The following is a 7,689-nucleotide window of genomic DNA, read 5'->3' as shown; positions in this document are numbered from 1 at the left end:
AATATAGAGTTCATGACAGTCTCCTTTTGGCCTTATCTTTCTTGCCTAAATATAGATTCACACTATTGGAAAGCCCCAGGAAGCTATGAAAACAATTTTCTTTCTGGTACTTGGCACATAATTGCAGTATTAGGAATTAAAAGTTCAAATTGCAATAGATTTCCACTTTAGTTGCAATTGATTTTTAATGCAATTTTCATGTGGTTTTTTTTCCTTCAAGTCATTTCAGATATTAGCTATCCATGACAACGTAGAAGATGTATCTGCCATTCACATTGGAGGAAACTATTTTTTTTCCTTTTGAAAAGAGTGAATTTTCTAGTAAAGGTCTATTTGGATGCCTCTCCATGGGATAGACATTGACCTGGGTTCTTGAAGGATATGTTTACAGAGCATGACCTCTGATAGATCCCTGGAAGCTGGAAAGGTTTTATATACAGATCAGGCAATGGACAAACTCATGTCAAAGAACAAGGCTCACAGCGACTAAACTTGGAAGGCTGGTCGCAAGGTGAGGATGATTTCTCTCCAGAGCCGATCATGAAGACTACAAAAGTATGGAGAGTGTACCACAGCTCAGTGGGGCCAGTACCCATACTGATGAAATCATGAATCTTGGGAAGCATTTGAAAAAGCAAGCAGAGGAGAAGTTTTTACTGGACATGACCTTATTTGACTATTGTGTTGAAGAGCAGGATGTGGGCATGATTCATATATTTTCAAATTTCTTTCTAATGTATTCTTTGGGGAATGCCATACTATCTCTTGAAAGGAGGCATTAGCAAAGATTAGAGTTAATCATTAGTAAAAGAAATGAAGATTTCCTAATTCATTAAGGATATCCAATTCTCTGGTGAATATTGCCTGTTCTTGGAGTTGAATTTTAAAGTTGGATCTAAATGCAGCACAACAAAATTGGGACCCCTCCAGAAGATTTCGAGTCTCTAATTTGCGCTGGCAAATGAGAAGCCATATGAGCCAATAAAGTCAAAGGATGGTTCTCTATTGCCCATGAAGCCCATAGCCTCCCCACAAATTGGACCTGCCAAATCACCTAGTCAGTCAATAAATACCAGTTTCAGGCTCACTATTTATAGGGTGCTATCCTGGAGCTCCTCAAGGGAGGGGAATATCTCACTCCTGTACTCATATGGATGAGCACAGTGCCCGACACATAGTAAGCACTCAACCAATGCTTGTTGACTGAGTCAATTGAGTAAACCATGTTTCCTATTCTTGAATGATTTCTATCTTCCTCCAAAATTCCTATCCATGGGTAAAAGCCTAATTCAACGGAGGCTGTATAGTACAGTAGAATGAATGCTGAAGTCCTGGGTTCAAATCCCACCTTTGATGCTCACTATCTATGTGACATTGGGCCCATTTCTTTATCTCCCTGGGCTTCAGTTTCCTTAACTATAAAAGGTGAGTTGGACTCAGTGGTCTCTATGGTCCCTTGTAGATCTATGATCTCACAAAATGTTACTTCCTTCAGGATGATTTCTTTTCCCACCCCTTGCCACCACCCCCACCTCAAATAACATTTCACTCCAGATCTCTCAAAGAAATCATCATGCAATGTTATCCATCTGTATTTGTATCTAATCTGCAGATTAGAGCATGAACTTCCAGAGTACAATAATCATATCATATTTCCACTTTGTATCTCCATCATCACCTAGCCCTGTGTTCTGAACATAGTAGGTACTTGATAAATATTTGTTGGCCCAGTAGATACAGTGCTGCACCTGGAGTCAGGAAGATCTGAGTTCAAATCTGGCCTCAGACATTTACTTCCTGAGCAAGTCACTTGACCTCTCTCTACTTCAGTTTCCTCATCTTCAAGATGGGGATAATGATGGCACCAGCCTCTCAGGGTTGTTGTGAGGATAAAATGAGACAATATTCGTAAAGGGTTTTGTAAACCCAGCAAAATATAAATGCTATTATTATTATTGATAAATAGATGAATATAAAGAAATCCAGGACTAGGTCTCTGTCCTCAAGAAACTTAGCATCGAGTTGGAGGTACAAGACACGCATACGCAAAAAGTTGAAAATCAAAGACAACTATATAAAAGATATCCCAAAGTAAAGTATCATGCATGGTATAGAGAAGAAGGGATAAATGAATTTGGAGGAGAGAAGTCACTATGACTAGTGATTCTAGACAGGATACAGTACTGAAGCTGGGTCTTGAAGAATGGGTAAATCTTGCATAGGCAGAGAAAGAGGTAGGTGATGGAATAGAAATAGCAGAGAAAAATCTAAGATGGTAAAGTGTGGAGAATTTTAAGCATCTAACTATAGTAAGTTGAAGGAGCTATTCAATGAAGGAAGTATTGGAAGAGAAAAGGCTGGAAAGGTAGGCTAGACCCAGATTGCGGAAGGCCTTAAGTGCTAGAATAAAGAGTGATGAACAGTTGAAGGTGTTTCAAGGAGAAGGGAGACATGGCGAAAACAGAATTTTAGAAAATTACTTAGAAGCCAGGAATATCTGGTAAAGGAAGAAGGAGAAAGGTAGGATGTAGGGAGAGGTGTGGTGGACACTCTGGAGGGAGATGTCATTGGAACTGAGTCTACTATGCCACGTGTGGAAAGTAAGCTCTTCACAAAATGAGATACAATGTGCTCAAATTAGAAATGATTCCTTTCAAATTCAATTTTGCTTCTTTCTATGCAGGGATTTCAGTTTTTCTTCTCACATGTGAAAGCTAGAAGGAAAATGAATTGGTTACATCTGTTTCTCGTTTGATGTTTTGCTATTACACGCCTTTTTTTGTTTGTTCGTTTTAGGCAATTGGGGTCAAGTGACTTGCCCTGGGTCACAAAGCTAGTAAGTGTCAAGTGTTTGGTCTGAGGTCAGATTTGAACTCATGTCCTCCTGACTTCAGGGCCAGTGCTCTATCCACTGCACCACCTAGCTGCCCCCATTACACACCTTTTTAGACGTGTCTGACTTTCATGACTTATGAGTGGTATGGTAGAAAGAGAGCCAGACTTGGTATCAGAAAGATCTGGATTGAAGTTCTACTGCTGGAACATACTGGCTGAATGTCCCTGGGAAAGTTAGCTAACTTTGAATTTGCCTCAGGGAACTTTCTAAGACTATAAACTTCAGAGGACGTGCCAATATGCATTGTTAGAAGAATTTTCCTCACCTCAAGTTTCCTACACCAATGGAATCACAGATTCCTTCCTTCCTTCCTTCCTTCCTTACTTTGTTCCTCTCCAGTGACATTGTCTTCCTTGCTGTTCCTCACCACAAGACACTTCATCTCCCAATTCCATTCATTTTCACCTACTATCCCTCATGCCTGGAATGTTCTCCCATTATGTCTCTGTCTTGGCTTCCTTCAAGTCTCAGCTAAAATCTCACCATCTACAAGAAACTTTTCCCAGTCTCCCTTAGTGCTAGTAACTTCCCTTTGAGATTGCCTCCAATTTAGGTATATCTCTTATTTGCACGTGGTTGTTTGCATCTTATGTCCCCCATTTGAGAGTGAACTCTTTTTGGGCAGGGACTGTTGTGCTTTTCTTTGTATCCGCAGCACTTATCAGAACATCTAGCACATAGCAAATACTTAGTGTTGTTGGTCTTTCATTTTCAAAGAGAACTAATAACATCACAGAGTGATGTTTTGACTTGCGCTTGAATTGGATTTAAGTGAGGCACAGTTGCACAAAATCTTCAACCCCACTCTCTTTTCCAGAGTCATCAAAGTGCAGTAACAAGACAAAGGTCAGGATGACTGGTGATGACCCAGGATGTAGTGTATGACCTTGGTATCTTTGATGTCTGACCGTGCTTTAAGCACTCCACTGAACCTTTGCTTTAGCCACCTTCGTGGCCATTGGTGCAAATTGTTCTCATCCACCCATTTCACCAGGGGGAGTCTTCACGTGCTTGGGGGTGGGGTACACATCCCCCTACCTCACTGATGGGTTTGAGCCCATTTGATGAAATGGTTTTACCAGGGTGCGGTCACTTTGTATGCTACAGCTTCTTGGAGCCAGAGGAGAGAGTTGGGAGAGAGGTGGACACCAAATGTGAATGAGCAGCCCTAAAAAGGGCTCAGCAAGCCCTCACACCAGAAGTGCTAGTCTTTTTTTTTTTTTTTTTTTACTGGAAAACTTTTTATTTTAAGTGGAGTGGAGTAGTGGGACACAGTTTAGATGATTGCAATTTTGTTGGCAACATGTAAAGCATCATAGTCTGGAGCAAGTCGGACATAGGCCTTCTTCTCTCCATCAGGCTGGATCAATGTGTTGACCTTGGCCACATCAATGTCATACAGCTTCTTGACTGCCTTAATGATGGCATAGTGGTCAAGTTTGTTCCTCTGAGGGGCACTTTTCCGAGGGTATTTGGGCTGCTGTCGAAGTCTTAGTGTCTTAGGTCACCAGAACATGGGAGACGTTTGGATCTTCTTCTTTTTGTGGCTGTGGACACCCTTCAACACTGCCTTCTTGGCCTTCAAGGCCTTGGACTTAGCCTCTGTCTTGGGGGGGACAACTGCTTTCTTCTTCGCCTTCGGCACTGTCTTGGGAGGAAGGTCCAGAAGTGCTAGTCTTCCCTGAAAACCCCATACAGATGTCAACTGACTATCTACTTAGGTATATACCTATTTATGTATACATACATATATGCACCCACTTGTCAGAAACCATGAATTCAGTCTCCCAAATGATCTCCCAAGAGACCCAACATCATTGGCTCTACTCACGTTACTTCCCAACATGGTAGTCAAAGGTATTTCTGAAGAAGGTAACAAATACAAAGGAATTTCCCTTGTAGACTCTTAGAATGAAAGACCATAAAGGGAAGTTTGAAATCCTCTCAACCAACTCTTCCCACCCACCTCCATTTTACAGTTAGAAAACTGAGGCTTTGAATGATATAGTTAATGTACCCAATGTCACAGTCTGATTAGAGGCAGAATTGTGGCTAGATCTCAAGTTTCTGCCTGCTAGTGCTCTTCTTTTCTCTAACATATTTTGATTTCACATCCAACTAAAATTCTGTCAATATGGAGACTTCACAGATTTTGATGGTTTTGCTGATGATGCTAAGATTTTATTAAGAAATGTATAAGAATTAAAAATTCCTTGAAAGATGCAACAACTGAGGTAACAGTTTTAATGGCCTTTGATCATTAATATCAAGCAAGGCATAAAACAAAGAGATATATGCTTACTAAGTATGTTTGCCACCACCACAGACTGTGCCTAGGGCTGGATCAAAATTAAAGAGAGTGTCTTACAAATGGGGAAGGCCTCCAGGTACTCCTATTTCCAGATAAGCATGTACTTGTTGTATTAAGCCTCAGAACACAGCAAAGCATACTGAATGGAATCCATAATCAATCATAAGAATTCACTCTAACTATCCACACAAGAAAAGTCAAGTGGATGAAGACAGACTCTGATATAAAGTTGAATTGACAGCTCAGAGAACTGGTCTCTCTCTCTCTATGTATGTGTGTATATATATATATATATATATATATATATATATATGTGTGTGTGTGTGTGTGTGTGTGTGTGTGTATGTATGTGTATATATATATATGTATATATAACCAGACAAAATCTTTAGGTGGATAATGAAATGGACCCATAACTGAATAGGAAGAAGAAATTAAAATGGAGAGTATTTAGAAAATTGTGCAAAATTTTAATGACCCCAAACTTCTCTTTGAAACCAAAAAACATATCTTTTTTTAGCATCAACATCCTTCTAGTGATTTTATGTGACTAGAAATTAAAGAATATCAGAGTATCTGAAGAATTAAAGTTGCAGGTCACCCAAAGGACAATGCAGAATCATGGGTGATGGGTACGTGTAAGCTGCAACACATTACTAATAGAGAATTACACAGGAGAAGCAAAATGAAGAGTATCATCAGAAAGATGTATGGTGAAAAAAGGAGTGAGTTGGTCATGTATCAAAAGTGAGAAATACATACACATGCTCCGTTGGGATCCACCAGATGTCAAAAGAACTAGAGGAAGGCCCAAGAACATTGGGTGGAGCCCAATGGAAGATTTATGAGATCATATATACAGAAAAGTCACCAAGAATATGAAGGTGTGGATAGATGCAATCTTCATCACTTGAGAGTGGACCCACACTGATGAAATAATAATCTATATAAGTATTGAAATATGGTCCAAACAAAATAAGTCTTGGGGGTATTATGAGCACCTAATGGGTATTCAATGACAATTTGTCGATTGATTAATTGATGTGCCTGGGGAAAAAAAATCTCTCCATTGGCCTTGTAACACCACCAGAAAGTACCAGGTCACTTACCCTTTCAAGACTAAGACATTATTTGTGACATGCAATTATTTCCTGGCCTATGAATCATATAGACGTATGGATTCAAGCACTTGAAGAGCATTTAGCCAAATGTTCTTTTTTCTAGATGAGGAAATAGCCACAGCTGTGAACTGATTTACTAGAGATCACAAGCCAGATAGTTGATGGGTAACAATTGAGTTATTATCAGTTAGTTATTAACACTATCATGGTTTAGGATTTTTCTAAGAGTGGGGTGAAGTGAAGTCCTCTAACTTCCTCTTCTAAGTCAATTCCAGTTGTGTGGTGGTCTTTCCCAAATGGTAAGAGTACATCTCCTTGAAAGACAGGGGCCATTTGTAGATCAACCAGAATTAAAGATACATAGAATATTTTAAGAACTTTTCAGCTTGACATGAATGGGAAAATTATGTTTTCTAAGCCTCTCTAAATGGAAAAATATGCTTTTCCCACACAAATTCTAAAGATTCATCAGCACAGAGATACCTAGAAGAAAACTAGAGGTTGATGATAAAGAGATACCTTTCTTAGGCCTAAATGGGCATGGTTGACATGAGGGCAAGCAACCTGGAAGCTCTGAGATCCCAAGTTAGAGTGAAAAAAATGAGAGATAAAAAGGAAAAAAAAGAGTAACACAATAATAGAATCATGAATCTGGAGCAAACAACCTTGCACTATCATATTCAATCCTCTAATTCCACTGATGAGGAAACTAACATCTAGAGACTTTAAATGGTTTGTCCATAGTCACACAGGAACTTAATGGCAAATTTTGAGCCCGTGCCCTCACTTTGGATTTAGTGAGAAGCTGATGCAAGAGACATCAGGTATGGGATGAGAAATAGAAGAGACAAGAAAAAAAAACGGAAAGAGGAAATCACAAGGTTAGATACAACTCCAGCTCCTTAAGGGGCAAAAACATACCATACTCACTGCTTCTGCAAATTCTGTAAAAAGATAGGGATTTAGGAGAGAGGAGAGAGAGACAGAAACATAAAGACAGAAACAGTCAGTCAATAAAGATTTATTAAGCACTTACTAAACATTCCAGGCTCTATGCTAAGTGCTGAGGATACCAAAAAAATAAAAAAATAAAAAAATAAAGAAAAAAAAAGGACAACTCCTGCCTTCAAGGAAATCATATCTAATGGTGGAAGACAGCACATGAAAATATCTGAAAGATAAAAATAGAGAAAGAGACAGAGAAATGGAAGGACATAGAGAGACCTAGAGATTCAGAGAGATGGAGATACAAAGACAAAGAAAGAAAGAAAGGAAGGAAGGAAGGAAGGGAGGGAGGGAGGGAGGAAGAAAAAGAGAAAGAAAGAAAGGAAGGAAGGAAGGAAGAAAAAGGAAGGAAGAAA

At 39.4% G+C, this 7,689-nt stretch overlaps 1 pseudogene; it reads right to left on the bottom strand.

Annotated features, from left to right (window-relative positions):
* Window positions 1–4,172: 4,172 nt before the first annotated feature.
* LOC114051227 lies at window positions 4,173–4,742 on the bottom strand (annotated as a pseudogene).
* Between the last annotated feature and the right edge of the window lie 2,947 nt (window positions 4,743–7,689).

Source organism: Vombatus ursinus, unplaced genomic scaffold (genome assembly GCF_900497805.2).
Source record: "Vombatus ursinus unplaced genomic scaffold, bare-nosed wombat genome assembly UNPS02014802.1, whole genome shotgun sequence".
NCBI classification, from domain to species: domain Eukaryota; kingdom Metazoa; phylum Chordata; class Mammalia; order Diprotodontia; family Vombatidae; genus Vombatus; species Vombatus ursinus.
This window is presented reverse-complemented; position numbering and strand designations above follow the sequence as displayed.